This window comes from Gracilinanus agilis, chromosome 3 (genome assembly GCF_016433145.1).
Source record: "Gracilinanus agilis isolate LMUSP501 chromosome 3, AgileGrace, whole genome shotgun sequence".
NCBI lineage: Eukaryota > Metazoa > Chordata > Mammalia > Didelphimorphia > Didelphidae > Gracilinanus > Gracilinanus agilis.
In genome coordinates this window covers 577,744,146-577,757,541 of record NC_058132.1, presented here as the reverse complement: position 1 = coordinate 577,757,541, position 13,396 = coordinate 577,744,146, and the positions used below count along the sequence as shown (strand labels likewise).

Below are 13,396 nucleotides of genomic sequence, written 5' to 3'. Positions count from 1 at the left end.
CTAAAGAGTATCTAAGTTACTCCATTACAAAAATGAATAATATGCAAATAGGTTTTGAGTGATAATACAGTGTAACCCAAATATTTGCTTGTCGGTTCTGGAGTATGGAAAAGGGGAAGGTGAGAACATAAATCATGTAACCATGGAAAACATTTTTAAAAATTAAATTATATTTTAAAAAATTAAAGAGTATCTGAGGCAAGATTCAAACTCAAGTCTTCCTGATTTCAATTTTAAGTGCTCTGTTCCTTATTCCATGCTGTTCCATGTTGAATTTATGAAATAATTAAGAAGGTGATCATCAATGGTTCTACCACTTTTTTACAGGGTGAGAGCAGAATGAACTAACTCATTAAGCTTCAGTGCTTGCTGAGTTTATTTTTTTAAAGCCCTTACTTTCTGTCTTAGAATTGACACTGAGTATTGGTTCCTAGGCAGGAGAGTTTTAAGGGGATATGCAAATGAGGCTAAGTGACTTGTCCAGGGTCACACAGCTGGGAAGTTTCTAAGGCCATATTTTAACCCAGATGGATCCATCTCTAGACCTGGCTCTCTATCCACTGAGCCATCTAACTGCCCTATGTTCCCTTAAATTCTAAACAATGCTCATGAGAGTGATAAGGTCCAAAAGGAAAGGACAGAGAATAGGCAAGTGAGAAAGAACATAGGAGGAAGGAATAATAATAATAATAAACTACTATTCATATAGTACTTTAAGGTTGGAAAAAAAACCTTCACAAATATTATCTAATATCCTCCCACCAACCCAGCTCTCAGGCACTATCATTATCTCCACTTTAATGTTGAGTAACTAAGGCAGAGGTTAAGTGATTTGCTCAGGATCACACAGCTAGTAAGTGTCTGCGTGGGACAATGGTAAAAGAAATGAAGAAGGAGGTGAAAAGAGATAGGAAATGGGGAATGATCCAACCATCAATAATTTTTAGAGGTTACTCAGAAATGTATACCACCAAAAATCCTCTTAAATCGGTAAGATCCATGTTTTGGTATTCTTTTTTCCAAAAGTATGACACTGGTATATTTCTTAGGTCTTTAACTTCCCTTTCAATGAGCCATTATTGATCATTCATCCATTTATCCAAACTCTTCTTGGAGGTATACACAATCTTGCCCAAAGCACTTTGGGTTTATTCTTGGAGAATTAATTTAACATATGCTTCCTGCCCCTGACCTATAACCTATAACAATGACTGAAGCCCACAGAAGTGTGCTTCTCATGTTTATGCCAGTATGTCAACATTTTTACCTTCATTTTATTTCTGTCTCTATTATGAACGATGTGGCATTTCTATCCAGAAGGTCATGTTAAAAAAGGAGGAATCTTAGCTAGAATTTGGAGGAACAACCCTAGTATGTTTTCTTGCCTCTTTTTCCTTTGGCATTACTCTAACTGATGGAAAAGTAAGACAAGGTATTTCCTCCTTATTTTCACATACCATTTTTAGTCACTGTATTTTTCAGAGCACTTACCAAGTATATTGATGGATGCTGCAGGAATAGATTTAGAGAGATGTGAACACACTAATCCAACTGAGCCTAATAATAAATTATCCAGTGTAGGGAAAATCCACATGCTTTGCTGAACCAAGGGGGACATTTCATAATGGAGCTAATGGTGTGACTATAAGATGATCTAACTCATTATTATAAGTTTAACTTAAAATTCTAATTTTCAAACAATTTATTATAATATGTGTTGCTGGCTGGGATCATCAGCTCATCAATCGAAAGTTCAGACATAAAAGAGAAAACACAAAAACCTTCAATTCTAAGCTTCAGGATCTGAAAAGGAGAACATGTGTTTACATGACAGCAATGAGGAATCTCAACAAAGTCTAAGGTGTCAAAGAAAAGTAATTAAAGAGGAGGGACAAAAAGTAAGATAAGCTCTGTCAGTGTTTACAGTCAATTAAGTTTTGACAAAGTGTCACTAACATTCCTGAAAATCATTTAATTTGCATCTAAGTGATTAAGAGGAAGAGTTACAAGGTGATTGGGAGAGCTGACCTTCATTAGTCATTGATTGTTTCACCGTTGTTCATTTGAAAATTGTCAGGAATGATGTAGTGTTTGAAAATTGACTGGGAAAAGTTCTGAAAACTAGAAAGGATGATATGTTGTCTGCCTCTGGAGGGATGAATTCAATTTAATTCATCTCATTAAACATTTATTGGGCAGCTAGATGGTGCGGTGGATAGAGTGCCAAGTCTGAAATCAGGAAAACTTATCTTCCTGAGTTCAAATCATGCCTCAGATACTTACCAGCTGTGTGTCTATGGGGAAGTTACTTAATCCTGTTTACCTCAGTTTCTCATTTGTAAAATGAGTCAGAGAAGGAAATGGCAAACCACTCTAGACTCTTTGCCAAGAGAACCCCAAATAGTGTCATGAAGACAGGAAAAAAAAATAATGCAAAGGTTTCACACTTAAGCCCATTAACAGTTCAAATAAATTCCTCTTTATTTTTCAGTGAATTCTACCTCATAGAATTTTCTATATTTATAATTTATATATATATGTATATATATATATAACTTATCTTATATGGGGCCCCTGGAAAGAGATTAAAATTAGGGTTGCTAAAATTAAATAATCTATCTCTCCAGAGAGACCCACTTACAAGGGACCTGTCCAGATATTCAGACCAATGGTAATCATGCGCTAACCTGAGTTGACACTCCAAAGATGGACATTTTACCTTCATTGATTAAAGGAAAAGTAATCAGGATAAATAGAGCATCAATTCCAAATTCCTTGGATCAGCATAGTTCATGTGACTCACATACTGACTTTGCACCTTGCTGTTCCTCAAATCGAGTAGTGTTTGGTCCTGAAATTACTTTGCTAGGCCCATGAGTCTTTGTCCAAGACTTCTTCTGCTAATATAGGTATACCTCAGTACTCATCATTGCCTCCATTTACTACTATTTTTACTACCATTTCTAGACTATACCATTCCCTATACACAGTCCTCTAAAACAGAGCATCTTAACCTTTTTTTCATTATGAACCCCTGTGGCAGTCTACTGAAGTCCATGGACCACTTTCATTAGTCAATAAACATTTATTAAATACTTACGATGTTCCCAGCACATTGTTAAGGGCTGGAGATACAAAAAGAGAAAAAGATAGTCCTTACCCTTCATGGAGCTCACAACCCAATGGGGGTAATAATAAGCAAACAAATATGTGCAAATGAATTATATAAAGGATAGGAAATAGTTAAGAGTGGAAAAGTACTCTAAGAGGAGTTAGGAAAGACTTGTAGAAGATAGGATTTTATTTTGAATTTAAAGGAATGCAAGGAAGCCATTCGACAGAGATGAGGAGGAAAAGCATTTCAGGCATGGAGAAGAGCAAAAGAAAATGCACAGAGGAGAGAAATAGAATGTCTTATTCTTGGAACATCAAGGAGACCAATATATTGGGTTGAAGAGTACATGGAAGGGAATAAGGGGTAAGAGAACTGGAAAGGTAGAATAGGATATGTTATATTGAATCCCTTGGAACCAGGAGTCCACACTGTTGATTGACAGGTGGATCTGTTGGATATTGGAATGTTCCCAGAGGGCCATGAGGACAGGGAGAGAGAGCAGTTGGCCCAAGGGGATATAAAACACCCTGGCAGCCCTGAAGGGAGGTTCCTTTCCTTCCCTGAGACCTGAGATCTGTGGATCCTGGTCTTTTGTGGGATTAAGACTTGCTGGGCTCAACCTTGCAAGATCCTCCTGTTTATTCCTGTTAACATCATCAACCTGTACCCAGACCATCATCTCTGATTCTACTGCCCCTAGATATTAGGAAATCAATCATCTTAGTTATCTAGGTTTCCTAGGGCCCGGGAGGGATCTGGGAAGTAGGCAGGAGAAGAAGAAGAGGGTGTAAAGGGGTGGATATCCCAAAGACTGGTTAGGCATATCATTTAGCAAAGGAGAAGAAGCTGAAACATCAAGCAGCAGTTTGCCTACTCTGGTGTGGCTGTGGCCAGGCTGGACCAGAGAGGAATTAACCATCCTGATTCGTTACTTTCCTACAAGTTAAGGGTTTATCATTACCAAATTTAATTAGGATTTCCCAAATACTTCTAACCAATCCCAATACTCCATCTTTGTTAAATACAGTCAAAGCCTTTTTAAAGTACCTTCCTGGAGTGGTTATTTCCTAGTTTCTCTGGGAAGGGAAATACGCAGTCAGAGACAAACCGTTACCAAGCTAAAGAGCCCATTATACAATATCAATCAACCCCAGGTGGGACCTGAAGGGATAACATCCATTGACCTAAAGGATCCTGCATGGGCACTGTTATAAAGGAGGGAGGTGTCATATCATCCTCTCCCTCTCCATCTATACAACATCTACATCAGTTACATCTAGTTTTATTTTATAACAGATATGAAGGGCTTTGAATGCCAAAAAGAAGATTTTGTGTTTGATCCTGAAGACAATAGAGTCACTGGAATTTATTGAGAAAGGGTATTGGTAACAAGGTTGGATCTGTGCTTTTAAAACCACTTTGCTGACTGAATGGAAGATGGATGCAAGTGGAGAGAGACTTGAGGCAGTCAGATCCACCAGCATGCTATTGCAATAATACAGATGGGAAGTGATGATGGTCTGTCTTAGAGTTATGGCAGTGTCAGAGGAGAGAAGGGATCATATTGGAGAAATGTTGTAATTGAGGGACATTGGCAATAGATTGCATATAGAGGAGAGTGGGGAGATAGTGAGGAGCAGAGAATGATAAAGGTTGTGAACCTGAGAGTCTTTGAACATGGTATTGTTTCCTTAGGTAATAGAGAAGGTTACAATGAGAGGGTATAGGGAAAAAGATAATGCTTGACTTTTAGTTCCAGAAGTCTGAAAGGCAGTTGGAGATATGAATTTGGAGATCAACAAAGAGGTCAGGGCAGAATAAGCAGATTTGAGAATAATGTTTTTAAACGCATAAAGAAAAATACACAGGATTACCATAGAAGCAAATACATTTGAAATAGTTACCAAAATATGGGGTGGGGAAGTTCATAAACTCCAAGCTAAGAACTCTTGCTCTAGAGGGTGCACAATTGCCAGGTTTCTCTCCAAAGAATCTAGTCCATGGAAATAACCCTGGTTATTTCTCTCTGTCACATCTGTAAACTCTAGTTCTCCTTCCCTCCTAATTAATCATGAACATTGAAGTGTCAAAATGGTAATGAGTATTGCATCAAGGTTATTTCTTTTCATATCAAAGGGTTAACTTTGTCCAGGGAATTTTATGCTTTCTTAAGAAAACCCTATCAATGCCAGGACATGGGCAATAAAAATCTTTTATATACTATGTGGCGAGGAGTAATCAAGGTGAAAAAAAAAAGACCTCCTGGTTGGAATACCAAAGCTTGTTGCTTTTTGCTCATCTCCATCACATACAACTCTTCTCTAGACTCACACCTGACCATCTGATGCTTGCAAGGGTTTGATCTGCTTAAACTTAGCTATAGATTGTACAGAAATTGACAGAAAACAAAATTATTCTGGTCCCTGTGAAATATTCTGTGGCATAGAACCAAAGCTCTAGATGTATATGGGTTTGGTTAATCTTAGAGACTTTTTTCATAGTTATCTATCTTTTCAATATTGAAAGATTATTCAATAATCATTCTAGATTTTTTCATTTTTTATTTTTACTTCTTGTCAGGCTGTACAGACATATCCTATAAACTATAAAAGGACTACAAATTTTTTCTTTGAGTGGAGAATATAGAGGTTGCCCCTGGAGATTTTTCTGAATTTGTGTTGTCTAACTGATAAGGACTTTATGCTGAAATTGTTGGGATCTTGTCCCCCTTAAAAATAATGTATTAATTACCTTACTATCAAGTATTCTGTTCTAGGATTGATAATTTCTCTTTAATAAATTCTGTAATTTCCTTGACAAAGTTAACTCCTGGATACAGTCAGTAATTGTCATGTTCTCCTTATTCTTTTGACACCTCATTGATAATTGTTGATGGTTCCAAACTAGTTCCTACAATGGAGAAATATTTTAGCTTAGCCATTAAAGGAAGACAAGATGGGAACAAATCTAGGAGACAGAGGTAAGCCAATTGGACATAACAGTTTACCAGAGAAATGTCTATGCAGTCACTCTAAGGAACTGCATTTATCCTTTGAGGGAGTCATGTGAATCAGGAAACAGGTTTCTCTTTTCCAGCCTTTCAGTTCTATTTCTTCTTGTTCCATTTAAAGTCCACGCTCAAAGGCATATGTATTGCCATGACAATGCCATGATCAATCAATCAATCAATCAATCAGTCAAATATTCATGTCTCAATGTAATGTTAAAGAGGTGTTGGTTGAAGTGACTTTATACCTTATCAAAAAGTTAAGCTTTTTGAGGGAATTTCATGCCCCATATACAAAATAACATCAACCCAGAACATAGTTCTCAGTAGTGGGACAATAGAAATCTACTAGATATCTCACACATTCATTACAAAACACAATGCAAAGAAAAACTTTAAAGCCTTGGAAGATATAGCACAAGAGAAGAGACTTGGGAAAAGGTAATCTAAGACATAAAGGTTGAGGAGGGATAAAATTCCATCATTAAGAGGCAGCCTGAATAAAAACTAATGCCAATTCTGGAATCCACTACTAATCCACTTTGGCTAAAATACAGAATTGTATCAAATAAGTCTAGAGAGATAGGGCAGAGACATATTGTGAAGAGTTTAAAAATCATGGTTGGGAGTTTGTATTTTATCCCTTACACTTTAAGAACAGCTGAAAGCTTATTAAGAGCAAGGAGATAATAATATTCAGTCCTGTACCAAGTCATTTGCTGGTAAGCACTTAACAGCCAGCTTTGAAAAAAAAATGTGTACACAACAAAATTTTAAATTTAACATGCACTGTTAGCATTTACTCCATTACTTTAAGTCTGGATGATCAAGAAAACAATAATTCAAATCATGGTTTTTAGCATTTGCTGATTTTGTGAATATAGATGACTGAAATTTTAACAATCAGCTTACAACTGATATGATCTGGCTCCAACACGATCCTGAACTTAATTTTTCCAATAAGAAGCAATCTTGTAATGAGACAGCATTGCTCAACACAAAAAGCATTAAGTTTGCAATATATATAAAATAGGCACAACATAATTTTGAGAGGAAGATACCAACTGGGCAAATCAGAGAAAACTTCTGTATAGATGAGTCTTGATGGAAGCTAGAGATTCTAAGAGGCAAAGATGATGAAAGAATGTTTTACAGGAATGGGGACTAGCCGCTGTAAAAGCAGGGAAGTAGGAGATGGCATATAATTATGAATTTGGGATTTAGGTGGAACAGGAAGAAATGGAGCTGAGAGGGTAGGAAAGAAAGAAATGTTTCCTAATACACAGAGTTCTCTGGAGGGGCCCATTCTTTAGGTGGCTGATTCAGTCTGACAGAGTCATATAGTGCAAGGAGTAGAGTAATGTGTAATACGGCCAATAATGTCAGATGGGGCCAGGTTGTGTAGGGCTTTAAATGGCAAATAGGAGTTTATGTTTGATTCTAGAGGTAATAAGGAGCCACTAAGAATTCATTGAGTATAGGAGTGACATAATCCAAATTTCACTTTTCACTTTGGTATTTGGATTATGGGATTATAAATTTCAAGCTAGAAGGGGCTTTAGAGGTCATAGAATCCAATTCCCTCATTATATGGATGTAGAAACTGAGGCTCAGAGAGATTAAATTATTTGATTAGGGTCATATAGCTAGGAAGTATCTGGAGGAGGATTTTAATGCAAGGCTTCCAGACTCCAAATATAGTACTCCATTCACTCTATCACAGCAGCCTCAAAGCATCACAGTGAACACACAGAGAAAGAAGAGACAAAAAGGCCCAGTACAGAGTCTTGTGGTATCCACACATGTAATTGGTGGGACATGGAAGTTATTTTAACAAAGAGGCCAAACAGATAGAATAAGAAGAAGGGACTAATGCCATTATTGCCAAGGAAGAAGTAAATATTTAAGGAGTCAAGTGGTTGATAGCTCAGACACCTCAGACAAGTCAAATAGATAAAAGGCCATTAACTTAAGCATCTAAGAAAACATTTATCAGTTTAAATTAAATGGTAGGGTTAGAAACCAGACTGAAAGAAGTTGAAAAATGATTGAGAGCTCAAGAAGTATGGTGTATAGGTCACCTTTCTAGTACTGTGGCTGTGTGAAAGAAAATATATAGAGAATAGTAATTTAAGGAGTGATCAGGACTAAGTGATGGGGTTTTTTAAGTATGAGGAGATCTGATCATGTATATAGGGAATAATGAAGAAGTCTTTACATATGGAAACATTGAAAAGGAGATAGATAATGATTGATGGGACAGCTCTTGAAGGAGGTGAGGGGAATGGAATTAAGAAAGCTCTTTTCTGGAGACTGGTACTAAAGAGAAGAGGACATGCTGTGATATGAGTGATTTTTGCATAGGCGATATTAGATTTGAATCTATGTTGTCCTGAGTGCAAGTTCAGTATGAAAAGGGAGAAGAAAAGGTAAAGGAAAAAAAGAAAAAATTGAAATTTTCTATGGGAAGTATAGAGTCAATTTGGGAAGAATAAAAAAGATCTTAGTTGACCCAGTCAATATTATTGTATGATTTTTCTCCACTGGAGTTTAGCAGCATGGAAAGAGAAAGAGAAAAAACAGATAACAGGGAATATTTTAGATTAGAAAGCAATATATAGTTGGACAAGTCAACTACTATTTCAAGACAGTAGAATGAAAATTGTGAAGCCAGAGCAGGAGTAAGTGGACCAGGAGAAGAGGGAAAGGTTGAGAGATTGCAATATGGTGAAGATAAATTTATGAGTTGTGAGGCAGAAGATGGAAAGACAGGAGATAATTATAAGAGTGGGATTTTAGATTTCAAGATCATGAAAGCAGCATCCTTTTGAAGGTACCAATTTGATTTATTGTAATGGAGTAAATGCAAGCAAGTAAGAGAGGCATTGCCATAATGGGGCTTACATTCTAATAAGGTGAGACAACATAGAAAAGAGAATTAAAAAAGGGAAGCTAGCAACAATGTCTGGAACAGGTTATAATAGAGAAAAATGGAAACCTCTAAGGAAAGGATGAGTCTGAATGATGGTAGCAGGTTCAGAGTTAGGAAGTGTTAGTGAAAAGATTTTTCTGTCTCAGTGTTTAGGGAATGTGATGGAAAGATGAATATCAAGACAATTAAAGAATGAAAATATTTGTTTTCAAGATCCTCCAAAATATGGCACCTATCTTCTTTTACTCCTCTGAGAAGCAATATAAATTAGTTGAAAAAGCACTAGACAGCATTTGAGCCTTGCCCCCTCCACTTACTAACTATATTATATTAGTTAAATCAGTTAACCCCTTTTTCCTCATTTATAAATTGGGCATAATAATTCCTGCCATACCTATATCATAGCGTTATTGGGAAACAGAAATGAAGTAATAAATATATTGTAAATTGTAAAATGATGCATAAATATGAATTGTTATCACTACTCTTTCATATATTCTATTCTAGTTAATTTGGATCTCCAGAGTCCTTCTAGCTTTAACATTCTATAGTAATTTGTTTATCGTTCTAAGATATCTTGTGACTTCTTACTTGCAAGCTTTTGCTCATTCAATTTCCTCCAATCAGAATGTATTTCTTTTCTCTTCTCAACAGGTTCAAATCTTACTCATTCTTCAGGAAATAATCAAGTACAAATACAGTCTCAGACACTAGTTGTGAGATTCTGGGACAAATCACTGGCTCATTTTTTTTCCTTCATAAAATGAAGATAATAATAGCACCTGCTTCCCAAGATACTTATAAAAAATTTTAAGCATTTTGCAAACCTATAAACATTATATAAATGATGTTATTCTTCTTGTTCTTGTTATAAGGTTCAGTTCAATATACCTAGAAAATCCTAGAGAACCAACCAAAAAACTAATTGAAACAATTCATAAATTTAGCAAAGTTGCATGATATAAAATAAACTCATAAAATCATTAGCATTTCTTTATATTACCTATAAAGCCCAACAAAGCACAAGAAACAGACAGAGAAATTCCACTTATAATAACTGTAGACTATATAAAATATGTGGGAATATACCCACCAAAACAAACCCAGGAACAATTTGATCACAACCACAAAATACTTTTCTCACAAATAATGTCAAATCTAAACAACTGGAATAACACAGATTTTTTTCATAGGTAGCCTGAGTCAATATAGCAAATATGACAATTCTTCCTAAATAAGTTCACTTATTCAATGGCATACCAATCAAACTACCCAAAGGTTATCTATTAGAGCTAGAAAAAAGGCAACAAAATAGATACATGATTTAGAAATAAAGGCCGATACCATAAACAAATAAGAGGAGCACAAAATAGTTTGCCTGTCAGATATATGGATAAGGGAAGAATTTAGGTAAAAAAAAGATATCTGGAACATTTTTTTACACTCAGATCATGAGCTTCTTTTATTCATGAAATATTTATGTTATCAACCTATAACATCTACTTTGGGAATCTGGAATATATTTCTACAGAATAAATGTTTACGTAGTGCAGTTATACTCTATAACTTTTTGGGCTGAGTCAATCACCCAAACCTGCCTTCACCCTGATAGGTCTGGATAGTCTATCTGGAATATTATGATATGTAAAATAGATAATTTTGACTACATTAAATTAAAGATTTCTGTGCAAAACAAAGCAATGCACCTAAGATTAAAAGGCAAACATCAAGCTGAGAAAAAAAATCTGTAGCAAGTCTGTGACAAAGGCCACATTTCTCAGAAGGATAGAGAACTGAAGCAAATTTGTAAGAATACAAAGAATATCTGAATTGACAAATGGCAAAAGGATATGAACAGGAAATTCTCAGACAAAGAAATTAAACTATCTTTAGTCATAAGAAAAAATATTCAAATCACTACTGATTCGAAGAATGCAAAATAAAATAACTCTGAAATACCACATAACACCCATCAAACTGGATAACATGACAAAATGGGAAATGATAAATGTTGGAGAGGAAACTGAAAAATTGGGACACTAATACACTATTGGTAGAACTCTGAACTGATACAACTATTCTGGATAGCAATCTAAAATCATACCCAAAGGGCAATCAAACTGTATAGAATTTTTGACCCAGAAATGTCACTATTAGATCTGTACTCCAAAGAAATTAAAGACAGGGGAAAAGAGCAATATCTAGGTATAGATATTGTCACACTGTTGGTTCCCTTTGGCTTCAAAGAGGATTTTTCACATCAGCTGGCAAAACTATTCCAAGTGTGCTAAAATCATCAGTGAGGTTCTTTCTGCTCTCTAACTACCTGAAATCCTGGCTGTTGTACATTGCTCTGCCCATACAGTTGGACCTGGCCCTGTTTCAAGAGGAAACCATCGGGCAGATGCTGTTGCAAAACTTGCTACTATAGAAGGCCCTGAATTAATCTTAAATATGGCAATTATCAATGACTCAGATTTGTCCCTTTCATATAATGAAAAAGAGGTTAAAAATGGAAACAAAACTTCGAGGCAAAGCAGATTAATCATATATGGGTGGCATCTGAAGGGAAACTAATACTTCCTAGAACTTTTTATCAACAAATCTGTCAATCTATCCATTAAAACAGCCAATTTGGAACCCAAGGTATTGTAGACTCTGAAAAAACCTGGCATAACTAACATCACCTCTAAAGTGTGTGTAGTCTATAAAACCTGCCAAGCATATAAAAACCAACATATCTTTCACGGAAAAGCTTTTGGTTGACATCCTTTAGCTTATACACCTTTCTAACATCTTCAAATTGATTTCATTACATGGCAAAGGCTGGACATTACAAATTTTGCTTAGTGATAGTAGACTAGCTAACCAGATGGCTGGAAGCATTCCCAACCACTAGAGCAACAGCTGCGTTTATTCCCAAAGTGTTTCTAAGAGAAATCATACCTCGTTTTGGTTTTCCAGCAAGGATTGATTCAGATGGGGAACTCATTTTACGGATTCAGTTTTGTCACAAATTACTCATGTTTAGGAATAACACCACAGTTTCACGTACCATACTGCCCCCAGAGCTCAGGGCAAGTTGAAAAAATGAACAGGGAACTGAAAACTATGATTGGAAAACTATGCATTGAGACTCATTTGAAATGGCCTGAAGCTCTACCTTTAGCATTATTCTACCTTCAAAGCAGGGCAAGGGGAGATCTACACATCTCGACATTTGAGATGCTGTTTCATCATCCACCAATTCATGTAAACTGTATATACATCATTGCTAGGAGGAGATGCTTCTATTGCCTCATATATATGAGATCTGCAAATCAGGATACGAGAACTTCAGGAATCAGGAGCCCTGGTTCAAGCTGTACTTATAGACTTTTGTCTACATGATTTAAATCCAGGAGATATGATATATGTAAAGAACTTCCAGCGTACGGGAGCAACTCAGCCAGCCTGGGAAGGTCCTTTACAACTACTGTTAACAACCTCAACTGTGATCAAAATAGGAGAAAAGACATTGTGAATTCATTGTTCTCAAGTGAAAAAAGTAGCTTCTGTCAGAAATGATTGACTACAAGCATCAATGACGTTGAACTCCTAAACTTATTTTTTTCTTTTTTTTTTCAAAACTTTAATACATGTGGGAACAGTGAATGATTCCTTCACTTTAGCTCCTTCGCAGCCAAACCAGGAGGCAGGGACTGTTTTAAGTTTCTCTGCCTTTTCTTTGTCTGTGATGACCAATGTGTATAGGTACCTGCTGCAGCAAACCTTGAACATCACATTGTCCTTGTTTTTCTTGATTTTGACAGATTTGGCATCCTTTCTCCTGGCTGTGAGCAAAAAGTATTTTATTTCCTCAGTTTTTCAGGGCATGGTGGCAGCGAGGGGGCAGTGTGTGGCCTGGGAGCTTGAACAACTGCTAAGTGGCTCATTTTCAGTTCTTTTGTTCTTTTTTTGTGATGTTAAAGAACTAGAAATTGAAGAGATGTCCATCAAGGGAATGGCTGAACAAGATATAGAATATGCTTGTAATAGAATACTATTATACCATAAGAAATGAAAAACAAGATCACAAAAAATCTTCTAAAAACTTATATGAAATGAGGCAAAATGAAGTGAGCAGAACCAGGAGAACGTTGTACACAGTAACAACAATAATTTTGATGATTTAACTGTGAATGACTTAAATATTACAAGCAATGCTAGGATCTAGGATAACTCTAAGAAACATGACAAAAAATGGATATTTACCTCCACGGAAGGAAAAGATGGACTTAAAATGCAAACTGAAATATACAACTCTTTATTCCTTCCATAAATCTTTTTCTAGTGTAAGCAT

The 13,396-nt window shown here is 36.0% G+C and overlaps 1 pseudogene; it reads right to left on the bottom strand.

Annotated features, from left to right (window-relative positions):
- Nucleotides 1-12,716: 12,716 nt before the first annotated feature.
- On the bottom strand, nt 12,717-12,930 carry LOC123240004 (annotated as a pseudogene).
- Nucleotides 12,931-13,396: the final 466 nt, after the last annotated feature.